General features: G+C 40.8%; 1 protein-coding gene across 3 annotated transcripts in view; it reads left to right on the top strand.

The window, feature by feature from the left end:
• The window catches only part of PLCL2 (phospholipase C like 2), a 196563-nt gene that overhangs the window by 108753 nt on the left and 74455 nt on the right, over positions 1 to 13355 (top strand). The gene's annotated exons all lie outside the window — the stretch shown is intronic.

Raw genomic sequence — 13355 nt, 5'->3', positions numbered from 1 at the left:
TGGTTTTTAAAACTGCTTTTCATTTTAGTTTGATGAGCTAATTAATCTGGAAGGGACTTGTGGTTTTAAAAGGGTGTACGGTGATTCAGGAAGATGGCAGAACCGGACCTTCTGCAATCCAAATTGGCACTGCTCTGCTTTGCAAATGCTGTAGGCTAATCGCTCGAGTCTTACGGATTCCTGCCAGCTAGGCATTGGCATTTTTATTGATTTCTTAACCCAAGTGTGGCTTTTAATAAAAAAATCTTAAAAAAGCCTTACTATGGCCCTGACATAAAGTGTATATGTCATTGCTGTATATCAAGTAGACACAAAAGTTGTGAAGGCATATCTGTGCCATTTCAGCTGATGTTTGCGTTAGAAAATCTTTTATTTGCATATAACACCTCTAAGGAGAAAAGCGGTAGGTTTGGAATTGACTTTAATTTTAAGGATGTTCAATAATTAAAAAAAAAAATTGGACTGTAACAATGTGTACTATACAACATTTTGAGATAACTGTTGACCGTTTGAAAGTTATTTTAGAAGTTTGCAAGTTTCTGTCTGGTGTTTGAAGTAGTAATCTTTGAGTTCATTCATTCAGGGGGGTTGATAAACTGTATAACATGTAAACATGATATATCCTTGAGCTCAGTTTTATTAGACTGTTAAGGCAGAAATAAAATAAATGCCTACATAAATGGGCTGGTGATTCTAAAGTTGTAAAACCAATGGGGCCTTTTTCATTTGTTGACCTTTTAAAACAGGTGGTGAGTTGTATTTGCACACACAGGAAAAATGCGTATGATATCAAATATTTGCACATATTTGTATTTTTTCTGTCTGTGGCACGGTAGCGTGCACTCCCAAGCTTGGGAGGCCTTCTCAGAGGAGTTGCTGACTCACATCCAGCCTCCTCTGGCCTGCTTCCCCTTCCGCTGCTCCCAGGCCCCATGAGCGGCTTCAAACCTTGTAGGCTCTTTCCTGTCTCTTTGCATATGCTATTCCCTCTGATTAGCCTTCCCTTCCTTTTCATCTTCCATCAGGATCCAGCTCAAAAGTCACCCCTTGGGGGAAGCTAATGACAATCTCATCTCCTCTTGCTTTCCCAGAGGACTTTGCTCCTTTAGAGACATGTTCTCTTACTCCTGCATTGTTAATTTCCCTTCTTTACTGGGTGAATCCCTTCAGCATAGAAAACTGCTCTATGGTTTCTGGTGTGAATAAACTCTTTCTCTCCCTCTAACTACCTTCTTCATGGAGTTAACCACACTTGCAGTCTTTATTCCTCACTTTCCTTTCAGTCCTCAGGCCCCTAAACTATCCCTCAGTATTCCCATCTAATTAGATGTCACCATTGTGTACCATTTCGCTGAGCCAGGAACTTGGCAGCTGTCTCAGATTCTTCCATTTTCTCACGTGCTGCCTCCAGTCCATTAGCCAGTGTCATCAGCTCTGTCACTGACATTGTGAAGCCATCCTCCTCTCTCTGTGTCTGTCACCACTGTGACTCCAGCTACCATCGTCCCACATGTGGGGTGCTGTGATTGTCTCTCTGCTTTTACCTCATCCTCAACTACTGTCCACTTGGCCCTATGTTAAAAGGCCAAATGAAACCACAGCGGTCTTCTTTAAGAAGTTGTCCTTGGAATGAAATCCAGCGCCTTCCTGTAAGATTCTGCAGGATCTAGCATCTGCCTCTCTGTGGTTTCATCCCCTTACAGTCTTACCCAGCTAACTACACATCAGCCACACTGGTCTCCTTTGTGTGCTGGAGTACTCAAGTTCATATGGGTCTCAGGGTCTTTATACTAGGCATTCCTTCTTCCTGGAAGGCAGAGTGGAATGAGTAGTAGAGGGCAGACTCACCAGGAACAGGAAGGAGTTAGGGTGTTTGAAGGATCTGTCCAGAGTTTGTCTGGATGAAGAGCAAGAAGAAAGGGGAGCCACAGACCACTGACCTCAGCCAGGACCAGCTCTGTGAAATAGAGACTTGGGATCTGAGAAGTCCTGCAAGGTTTTTAGGGCTGAGAGCTGCACAGCAGGGGAGGGGCCTCCAGAGCCTGCTGGGCCTTAGCACTGAACTTGGGACTCAGGGTTTGGAGTAGCAGTTGCCAAGTTGGGTAAGCCTGGAAGAAAATATTAGAACTTCAGTTTAATTTTGTGAATGTTTTCTAGCATACACAATCTGTTAGTAGCTAGCACATGTATTTAATAAACAAACACATCTTACAGGCATGCTCAATAATAAAAGCATGTGCACAGTGTACAAAAAGCACTATTAAAAAAGTAAGTGCTTTCGCTCTGGAAAACAGTGTGGAGTTTCCTCAAAAAATTAAAAATAGATGTACCCTATGACCCAGCAATAGCACTGCTAGGAATTTATCCAAGGGATACAGGAGTGCTGACGCATAGGGGCACTTGTACCCCAATGTTTATAGCAGCACTTTCAACAATAGCCAAATTACAGAAAGAGCCTAAATGCCTATCACCTGATGAATGGATAAAGAAATTGTGATTTATATACACAACGGAATACTACGTGGCAATGAGAAAGAATGAAATATGGCCTCTTGTAGCAACGTGGATGGAACTGGAGAGTGTTATGCTAAGTGAAATAAGCCATACAGAGAAAGACAGATACCATATGTTTTCACTCCTATGTGGATCCTGAGAAACTTAACAGGAGACCATGGGAGAGGGGAAGGAAAAAAGAAAAGGTTAGGGAGGGAGGCAAACCATAAGAGACTCTTGGAAACTGAGAACAAACTGAGGGTTGATGGGGGAGAGGGGAAAGTGGGTGATGGGCATTGAGGAGGGCACCTGTTGGGATGAGCACTGGTGTTGTATGGAAACCAGTTTGATAATAAATTTCATATTAAAAAAAAACATCTACTTCAGGTATTACCCCCCTCCAAAAAAAATAAATAAAATAAATTTGAAAAGTAAGTGCTTTAAAATTGGTGTGAAAGTCTCTCAACACAGAACAGACCAGTAGCAGATGATTTCACTGGTGAGTTCTGTCTACCAAACATTTAAAGAAGAATTAACATACCCTTCCTTTGCATTTCTTTGGTTTCAGTTGTAACGTCTCCTCTTCCATTTTTTATTTTGAGTCCTCTCTCTCTTTAGCTACAGGTCTGTCTATTCTGTTTATCCTTTCAAAAAGCCAACTCCTGGTTTCATTGATCTTTCCCATTGTCTTATTCGTCTCTATTTCATTTATTTCCCCTGTGATCTTTACTATTCCCTTCCTTTGACCAACTTTTGGCTTAGTTCTTTTTCTGGTTCCTTGACGGTAAACTTAGGTTGTTTCTTTGAGATTTTTCTTGTTTCTTAATGTAGGTATTTATTGCTGTGATTTCCCTCTTAAACTGCTTTCGCCACATCCATATGTTTTGGTATGTTGTGTTTCCATTTTCATTTGTCTCAAGGTATTTTTTTTCATTTCTTCTTTGACCCACTGGTTGTTCAGTAGCATTTTATTGTATCTCCACGTACTTGTGAATTTCCAGTTTTCTTTGTGTGATTGATTTCCAATTTCATACCAGGGTGGTCAGAAAAGATGCTTGATATGATGTCAGTCTTCATAAATTTTTACGACTTATTTTGTGACCTAACACGATCTATCCTGGAGAACATTCCATCTGTGCTTGAGAAGAATGTGTACTCTGTTGCCTTTGGATGGAATGTTGTGTACATATCTGCTAAGTTCATCTGGTCTTACGTGTCACTTAAGGCCAGTGTTTCTTTACTGATTTTCTTTCTGGATGATCTATCTATTGAAGAAGGTGGGGTTTTAAGGTCTCCTCCTATTATTGTATTGCTGTGTATTTCTCTGTTTAGGTCTGCTAATATGTGCCTTGTATATTTAGGCGCTCCTATGTCAGATGCATAAATATTTATAAATGTTACATCCTGTTGTTGAGTTGATCCCTTTATCGTTGAGGTTACCAGGTCCTCATAAGGGGTTACTATTCTGACTGCCAGCGTTGATCCAGCCAAGGGCTGGAGAATATAAGACGTAGCCCATTTCCTCAAAAAGTTCATTTTCCGCTTGAGGAGATAAGGCTAACCCACATGAAACAATTAGAGAAATGAATAAGACTATAATTAAGTGTTAAATAATAGGGTAGAGACTCTACTGTATGAGTTTGGGGAAGAGACGGCATTGAGGGCTGGGCAAGTATAGCCGCATGAATGGCTCAGAACTTAAAAGAATATTTTGTAGAAAGTAAGGTTTCCCTTTTATGTGATTCATTATTTTGTTTCTTTTTTTTTTCTGATCTAATTGTTCACATACACTAATTTCATATGCAGATAAAACATTGGATTAAAAAAAGCCCCAGGAAGAAGTTTGTTTTTCCTATAAAATAAAATAGGAAATAATAAACAAGATGATTGTGTAGTAAATTGTCCGTGAAGCAGTTTTCCTTTTAAAATTTAATTCTAAAATAATTGTGGAAATACTAACACTTCTGACTGCAAGACCTACTGCGCCTCCTTCGCTGTGATGGGTGTGGCCCCAAGGCAGAAGCCCTGCCTGCTTACTGGTCTCTGCAAAGCTTTCCTTCCTTCCTTCCTTCCTTCCTTCCTTCCTTCCTTCCTTCCTTCCTTCCTTCCTTCCTTCCTTCCTTTTTTTTTTTTTTAAGATTTTATTTTTAAGTAAACTCTACACTCATCCTGGGACTTGAACTCACAACCCCGAGATCAAGTCACATGCTGTACCAACTGAGCCAGCCAGGAAGCCCCTGAAGCTTTCCTTCTGAATCCTGACTACCCCTGGATGTCCATCATATCCCCTTGATGCCAAGCAATGATAGATTTAAGGATAAGAAGTGAGGAAAAGAAATTCTTCCTCCTATGCTATCCTGAAATACTGAAGAACCAGCACAATTTAGGTAGAAAATTGTGATTTGAGGAGTTATGCCTAGAATCAATTGTATTTGCAGCTAAGATTACATGTTATATGATTCAACTTGCTTTTAAAATTCAGTATGATTTACCAAACAGTTATGAACAATTAAAGTTATGTAACCACATCTTGAAATAGCTGGGTAGTATAGGAAGTCAGCAGGCTTAATAGTGTGCTGAATAAGGAATTACCATATACACAGTTGGGAAACATTGACAGTTTTCACACCAAAGTGGGCCACTTAAGTACCATTATTACAGATCATAAATTAAGATTCATTAGGATCAGTATTTTCACTGGAATGTAAAGTAGCGCTTATTTAGTTCATAGGAGCTCCGTGCTCACCATTAAGTTTTTCATTACTGGAGAAAACCAATAGATGTTATTGCAATTTACATTGGACACAGACGTACATTATGGTTTTGTAAATCTACTTTGAATAACTATTTCAGTGGCAGTGAATGTGTTTCACCAAAAGGGTATTGTCGTGAGGTGCCTGAGTGGCTCAGTCGGTTGGGCATCTGAGTTTGGCTCAGGTCATGATCTCACGGTTCATGGGTTGAAGCCTGCTTCGGGCTCTGTGCTGACAGCTCAGGGCCTGGAGACTGCTTCGGATTCAGTATCTCCCTCTCTCTGCCCCTCCCTCTCATCTCAAAAATAAATAAAAATTTAAAAATTTTAAAAAGAGTATTTTCATGAAAATAATTGTATTCCATTGCGATCCTCTGATTTCATAATTAAAGACCCTATTCTTTTCAGAGCAGGTGTAACCCATTGCATCAAATGATTTGGAAGCTTTAACCTGACCTTGAAAACTTCATTTTACAGGAATTGGAAATGTGTTTTCTTTGCATGGAGTTATTTTGAACACTGTAGGAAATATTATGGTATGGGAGTATGAGGTAGAAGGAATCACCGGAATAATTCTTATCAGAAAATGCTTTGAGTGAAGTTATTTGATTAGTTTTTAGACAAAAATATTATGGGGATCATTGCTATGAATGTCGTGGTGCAGCCTGTTGAAGCTTTATTCTAAGAGGGCACCTGGCTGCCTTTGACAGTTTCCCAGTATGTCTTGGGCATGACATCCACTGGATCCCACAAGTAGCATTAACTAGTAACCTTAGTTAAAAAAGACCCAGAGGGGAAACGTGCTCATTCTGTTTGTCTGGAATGGGACTAACTTTCAACAAATTCTAAGTGATTAGAGTATTGCAATTGTACATTTATGATAGTGTTTCTTTTTATTTTTATTTCATGAAGAAATAATTTCAGCCTGAAATGTATTTATTGAGCAGCAATAAAGAAGGTACAAACCTTCAGACAGCATTTAGAGCACTTTCCAACTATGAACTCACTTATCCATTATAAGAACCCTATGAGGTAGATACTATAAATAACACATGGGGGACACAGGTATTTTTTTTTAATCTCTATTGTACAAATGGGAAATGGAGGCATAGAGAATATGCAATACTAGCTCACATCTTGTGGCTCATAGTATTTCTGTGGGTAACTCGTAAACTAAAAAGTTTATAAACTGTTGGATTATTTTGTTCTACCTTGGAATAAAGAAAACCGTTTCACAGCTATGAATAAGAACTCTATGATTGACTGACTTTGCTGTTTTTGTTAGTAAAATTCTGTTACTTCTATCCATGAATTATGTAGTTTTCTTTTGCTTTCTTGTCTCTCAGTTTGTCATTTCTCTTTTGGAGAGCCTTAAAATTTCCTTGACAACCCTAAAAAACACATATCCTTTGCCTTTAACATTTAAGGTTGACATTCATTTTTAGAAAATGATCATCTCTTTCTTTGCCTCTGGAAGCTTATGTTAATAAGGGCCATGATGGGGCGCCTGGGTGGCTCAGTCGGCTGAGCGACCGACTTCAGCTCAGGTCATGATCTCCTGGTTTGTGAGTTCAAGCCCTGCGTCGGGCTCTGTGCTGACAGCTTAGAGCCCAGAGCCTGTTTCGGATTCTGTGTCTCCCTCTCTCTGCCCCTCCCCTGCTCGCACTGTGTCTCTCCCTCTTTCTCAAAAATAAATAAACATAAAAAATTTTTTTTTTTAAAAAGTAAGGGCCACGATTCTAAACCTCTTAAGAGGAAGAGGGATGGGTTTGCATATCACTTTCAGAATCCAATCACAGTCTTTTGGGGCCTCTGAAACCCACCTGTGACCCTTCAGAGACCTACCCATAGCTTAAGGACACCTTTGTTGGTGGAAGCACAGGAGAATTTAGGGACTACAGTCCTTTAAAAGGGAATAACTTTCGAAAACTATTCATTACATGGAGTACATTAGCAAGCTGGGTCAAGTAGATGCCCTGTGGTTAGATGTAAGTGGACTACCTGTAATCCATCTGGATCATAATTCTGATGTATATTCCTCTGTATATAACTTAAAAGTTTTTCTTTTTGTATTTGTTTTTCAGCAGCTTGATTGTGACCTGTATTGGGTAGAGGGTAATGTGGGTGTGTGTGTGTGTGTGTGTGTGTGTGTGTGTGTGTGTGTGTGTGTGTCCTGTAATTTAGATTGAATGCTAGGCATCGTGTTTAATAAAGACTGAGGTAAAGAGTACTTATGCTGAGAAATGAACATGCCTCTTCCTCTTCTGGGTCATTAGTGTTGGGGAAGTTAAGCCAATCTAGTCCATAATTGAGCTGGTTTTGTATTTTGAGTTGCCATTGTTACCTTCAGTGTACCACTGACTTTACATTTCTCCACCAGTGGACCACCATAACCTTGTGTTTAGGTGGGGGCTAGGGTCCCAAAGGGTTTACTCATTGTTCCTGTTCTGTGCTCAGCTTTCATCTACAAAGTCTGTGTGAGAAAGGGATCTCTCTCCATGTTCTTACCCCTCCTCCATGGTACACTGCCTGCTACTTGGTGCTGGGCTTCTGGGGGAGTATGGGGGAGTTGTTGGTCCTCCTGGTCTCGTTTCAATATTAGGCAGCCCTCTGCTCCTGTGCATCAGGGCTGGGACCTTGTCAGCATTCCTGCCCTGCTTCCCATAGAAGGGAGTATCTGTGCTGAGTTTGGGCAGGAGACAGTTTTCTGCCCCTCTTCTGGTGGTAGTCAGGTTCCGTTTTTATTGGTGCAGGCTTCTAAGTCCAAGAGGTTCTCCTATCCCTTGGGGCAGTAGAGCTTTGCCTGGCTTTAGAGATAGATGGATTTTGCTTCTGCCCTTCCCCCAGTGGACCTAGGAGAAAGACGGCTTGCTGCTCTTCCCTCAGGGGTGTAAAGCTTTTGCTTCAATATAGTAGGGTAGTTGGGGAAACAGGCAGTTTTAATTGCCTGTGACCTGGAGAGGGGTTCTCTCTCTTGCCCTCCCCCCCCCCCCCACATCTTTTTCAGGAGCACCAATGAAGAAGGCTTAAAAATGAATACAAACTCTCCCTGTGTCTGGGACTCCTGGTTACTCTACACTGATATACTAGCCCACACTTGGCCTTTATAAATTCCTTAAAATTTTAGTGGACCTCTCACAGGCCTCCCTGGTGGCCTCTTCCTCCATGATCTGTCAAACATGAAACAGTTTCTATGTCTTGTCTCTCCTTGGAAGGGCTTGTCACTCTTTGGAATTCAGTTCCAAACTTGGTTGCTTTGTGACCACAGTTCTCTGATGAATAGAAGAAAACATGATTTTACAGATAGTCTGGCTTTTTCTTGTTATGGTAGGAGTGATGTTCTCTCTTGGCTTTGGCTTTCCACATTTTAAGCTATCAACTTTTTTTTTTTTAATGTTTGTTTTTGAGAGAGAGAGAGACAGAGTGCGAGTGGGGAAGGTCAGAGAGAGAGAGAGAGAGAGAGAGGGAGACACAGAATCTGAAGCAGGCTCCAGGCTCCGAACTGTCGGCACAGAGCCCAATGCGGGGCTCAAACTCATGAACTGCGAGATCATGACCTGAACCAAAGTCGAATCCTAAACCGACTGAGTCACCCAGGTGGCCCTCTAAGCTGTCATCTTAACTTGTACTTTGTCACATGGGTGACTTTCAAGTCACCTATAGGTTCCCAAGCCATAATCTGATCTGTGCCCTCATAGACTCCTTGCCAAAGTTGGGTCAGGGTGAACTCTTGGTAATACAGTAGAGGGCATCATGGGAGAGGGAACCCGCAAGGAGAAGAATCCATGGGCCAAGCAGCTTTCTGTTATTTGCAGTAAGAGGACTTCCACGTGAGTGGGAAGCGACATCTGACCATACCTAGCTTTTCTTTTATTCCTTTCAATCCATCTGATTGTATAAAATGACCTTCAAAGTGACCGACTTCGCTCTACATCCCTTTTTTTTTTTTTTTCCTTTTTTGCTCATCTTGGAGAGCACATCAAAGTTTTAACAATGAATGAAAAACCTTGGCAAGGTAACTCTGATGTGCCCAGCGTGACTTATTCCTTCAATTCAGGGTTATTGTTACTGAGCTTAAGAAAGACCAGGCCTTGCTGTGCTCCTTTAAGGGGTCTCAAGTTGTTTCTGGGGGTGTTTTGTTTTCTTTTTTTAAGGATAGACATTTCTTTAACCTGGTGTTTCTTAACTCTCTTTAATCCTAGGCCCCCTTCAATCAACATAAAGATCTCAGGTCTTTCTTTAATGTTATTTATAAATGAAATTCAATAACTTGACTCAAACTGGAGGGACAAACGGCTGCTTAGTTTCCCTACTGCCTCCCCTTCTTCATTCTGTTATGTCCTGCCCCCATCCCCACACTGACATCACTGCCTTTATGTAGAATTCAGCGTTTCAGGGTGGATGTAGAGGTGGGTTTTTTGGAAGCCGATTTTCCTCCAGACTGAACATTTGTCTTATGTTCCTTCTCTTGGTGTTAATAAGTGCTGATAGCAGAAATCCACCAATGGGCCAAATTTGCATTCTCTCTGACCACTCAGAAGCTTTAGATGGTGAGGACTTATAGGGGCCAGCTCTTTTTTTTTTAAAAAAATTTTTTTTCAACGTTTTTTATTTATTTTTGGGACAGAGAGAGACAGAGCATGAACAGGGGAGGGGCAGAGAGAGAGGGAGACACAGAATCGGAAACAGGCTCCAGGCTCCGAGCCATCAGCCCAGAGCCTGACGCGGGGCTCGAACTCACGGACCGCGAGATCGTGACCTGGCTGAAGTCGGACGCTTAACCGACTGCGCCACCCAGGCGCCCCGGGGCCAGCTCTTTTTAAAAGTAGTTTGAGGCACCTCCATCTCGGCAGAAACTTGTGTTTTTTCCCTCTGGTGTTAGGTGATTAGTGCATGGAAGTTATATGCATGTTGTTTTCTTTAGGTAAAAAGACTATATATGTAGCAATATGGTTTGATAACTTTTCACCGTTAAATTCAGCTCACCTTAAGAGACAACACAGCAAATAGATTCCAGGTCTGATACTGATGCAATACAGCTGACCCTTGATCCCCGTGGATTTGAATGTGTGAGGCCCCTCACACATGGACTTTTTGTCAATAAATACAATCTAGTCCTGTAAATGTATTTTCTGTTCCTGACATTTTGCTTAATAACATTTCCTCTGGCTTACTTTGTTGTAAGAATATAGTATGTAATACGTATAGCATGTAAAATATGTTTTATTAATCAACCAATTATGTTATGGATAAGGTTCCGGTCGGTAGTAGGCTATGAACAGTTAAGTTTTTGGGGCATCAAAAGTTATACATGGGTTTTTCAACTGTGTGGGGGGTTGGTGCCCCTAACCCTCACGTTGGTCAAGAGTGAACTGTACTTGATCACTGCTGGGCTGAAAAGTGAAAGCCAAGTAGAAGTGAGTAGGTGTGAGGTAAAGATTCTGGGACTCGGGCAAGTTGGGGCCTGGATCTCCTGCCATTGAACCTCAGTTGTCCTCCCCTCCCACACAAGGACTTCTGTCCTTCTCTTTCCTTACTCTTGGCCAGAGGGGACTGGCCTGCCTTCACATCTTCCGGTTCTTTCCAGCCAGTGATTCTGGTCCACCCGCTGGTGAGGGCAAGCTCACACACCTGTTCTCCTTTTTGGTCTCTGAGCAAACACATGCCTCTGTCATGTTTCCTAATAGCTTCATCTGTCAGGGAGGAAGGAGGCTTTGGCACACTCTAGAGAGGACAGGATGGTTCTGGGCAACAGCAGATAGAGGGGAAAGAAGAGACAGGAAAGTCTCTGGTGAGGGAGGTCCTTGCTGTCATTACATCAGCCTGTGTTTGGGTGACCATCACGTTCGTGTGTCTACAGTGGATAATCAGAACTCACCAACCAAAACCTGGCTGGTTTGTGAAAAGCAAAGCAATGTTTTTAAAGCCTTAAGTATGGTGTTTAAGTTCCTGCCTATCCCACAGATGAGGGTGTGTGAGCACAGAAGAATGTTATTAATGTGCTTTGCAATTTGGCCTTTTCGTCTTAATAACAAAGAAAACTATGAATTTGAAATGTATCAATTGTAGTAAGTTAGAATCAATATGTTGTAACTGACAGAATAAAAGATTACAATGTTGAGGAAATGCTATATGTATTCTTAATGGATAAATGGATAAGCACCTCCATTTATCTTTGTGACTTCTTTTTACTAGTGGCACCTAGAGATATAATTTATAAAGACTATAAAATTCCCTTACTTAATTACTATGTTGTCTTTACTGAAGGTACATGTGTGTTTTTAAAGGTAAAGACAATCCTTATTCTGAAAAATAGGAAATTTATACATTTGTTTCGTGCCCTTATGCATGGCTGATTACAAATTTAATTTCATGCCAACTTGCTTGAATAGATAGAAGGCAGTCTGTGCTTTAGGGATTTGGAACAGCTATGATACAATGCATCTTATGGATACAATTGCCACAGTTTTTATGTCTTTTGCACTTTATTGTTCTGAGGATTCAATTGCAAAGAAATACTCTGCCTTGTGGCTTTTATGTTTTATCTTGGCATTTAGATCACAAAAGCCTCCATGGTTCATTTTGAAACTTTGAGGGAAATGATACCCATATGATTTAAAGTTTAAGTTTAATTACCTTCTGCAAATTGCTTTTGGAAGTATAGGTAGTCAAAAAGTAAGAGTGGTTTTAAATTGCAGATGCAGAGAATAGCATAATCACTTTCTAAAATGTAGAGGTTTTACTCAAAATAGATTCTTTCCAGAGCAGGAAAGTTAGAATTGCTTTTGTATAATATTTTTCATGCTCTTTTCTTTATTGCCACGGAAGTTATATTATCTCAATCTCCATGTCTATTCCCTATGTATGAATATAATGACTTACTGAAAATTTATCAAATATTTCACGTACCTCCTGAAAGACAATAGCATGTTTTAGGTTAAAATTGTGAAAATCGTGAAAGAGGCTTTGAGGTCATTTGAGCATGTAAAGAAAATACTAAAAGTGTCTGTCTGCACAGGGAAAGAACTTAAAATACACACAGAGGTGTGGCATTGACATCTTAAGGTGGGCACCTGTTACACTGTGCGAGAAAGTTGAGGGGTGGGCCGTTGGTGATACAGACTTCTTTAGAAATAGATGCTGCCGAAAGTTTTTCACTTGATAGTGTTAATAACCTGTTGATATTGGAAGTACCTAGGTGACATTGTCCTAAGCACTAGCCTGGTGCATGCTAGTAGGCTTTAATAAACCCAACTCTAGAATTTAGAAGCATCCTCAGCTATAATCTAGGCCTCCGACAGATTCATTACCCCCACAACAGTAAAACCATACCTATCTGAAGTCTTTAGAACCGTGACTAATCTAATAGGAGACTCTGATGAGCCAGGAATCTCTGCTGGGATTTCAGTGTCTACTCACTTAACACACAATTTAGTGGTCACTACTTAGCTCTGTCTGGTCTTTTGGCATATATAGTTTCCAGAAATGTCTAGACATCTTAGTGTGTACAAGTGGTCAGGAAGTGGTGTTCAAACTTTAGTATGCATCCCCATCACCCAGAGTGTTACCTACAATGCAAATTCCTGGGCACTAACCCTTGGAGATCTGATTCCCTGAGCCTAGGGATCTGCTTTCTAATCAGTAACCCAGGTGGTTGTGAGGCAAGTGGTGTGGTGACAGCCCTTTGAGAAACACGAGTATGGGAGATGTGCACACACGCAGAGCCTGCTTTGTGGGTGTATGACCTGTGTGGTTGTGCAGGCCCCACACTCAGAATGGTCCTGCACTTTGGCTTAATGCTCTTCTGTCACCTTAAAATTCTTAATGATTTTGGACAAGGAGTCCTGCATTTTCATTTTTCCCTGAGCTCTGAAAATTATGTAGCCAGCTCTCTGTACAGGATTTCATTGTGTATTATTGAAATTGTGTTTTTTGACACCCACGGACTGCAATTATTCAATAATGATTTTTTTTTACTTGTTTATATTAGGCTGTAAACTCCAGGGCCCCTTCTCAGCTCTGTAAGTGATTGAGTATCATTTATTACAGAACATTCAATAGGAAATCTTAACAGAATGATTTTCTTGAAGAAATTTAATTTTTTTAAATG

This window comes from Neofelis nebulosa, chromosome 5 (genome assembly GCF_028018385.1).
Source record: "Neofelis nebulosa isolate mNeoNeb1 chromosome 5, mNeoNeb1.pri, whole genome shotgun sequence".
NCBI classification, from domain to species: Eukaryota; Metazoa; Chordata; class Mammalia; order Carnivora; family Felidae; genus Neofelis; species Neofelis nebulosa.
This window is presented reverse-complemented; position numbering and strand designations above follow the sequence as displayed.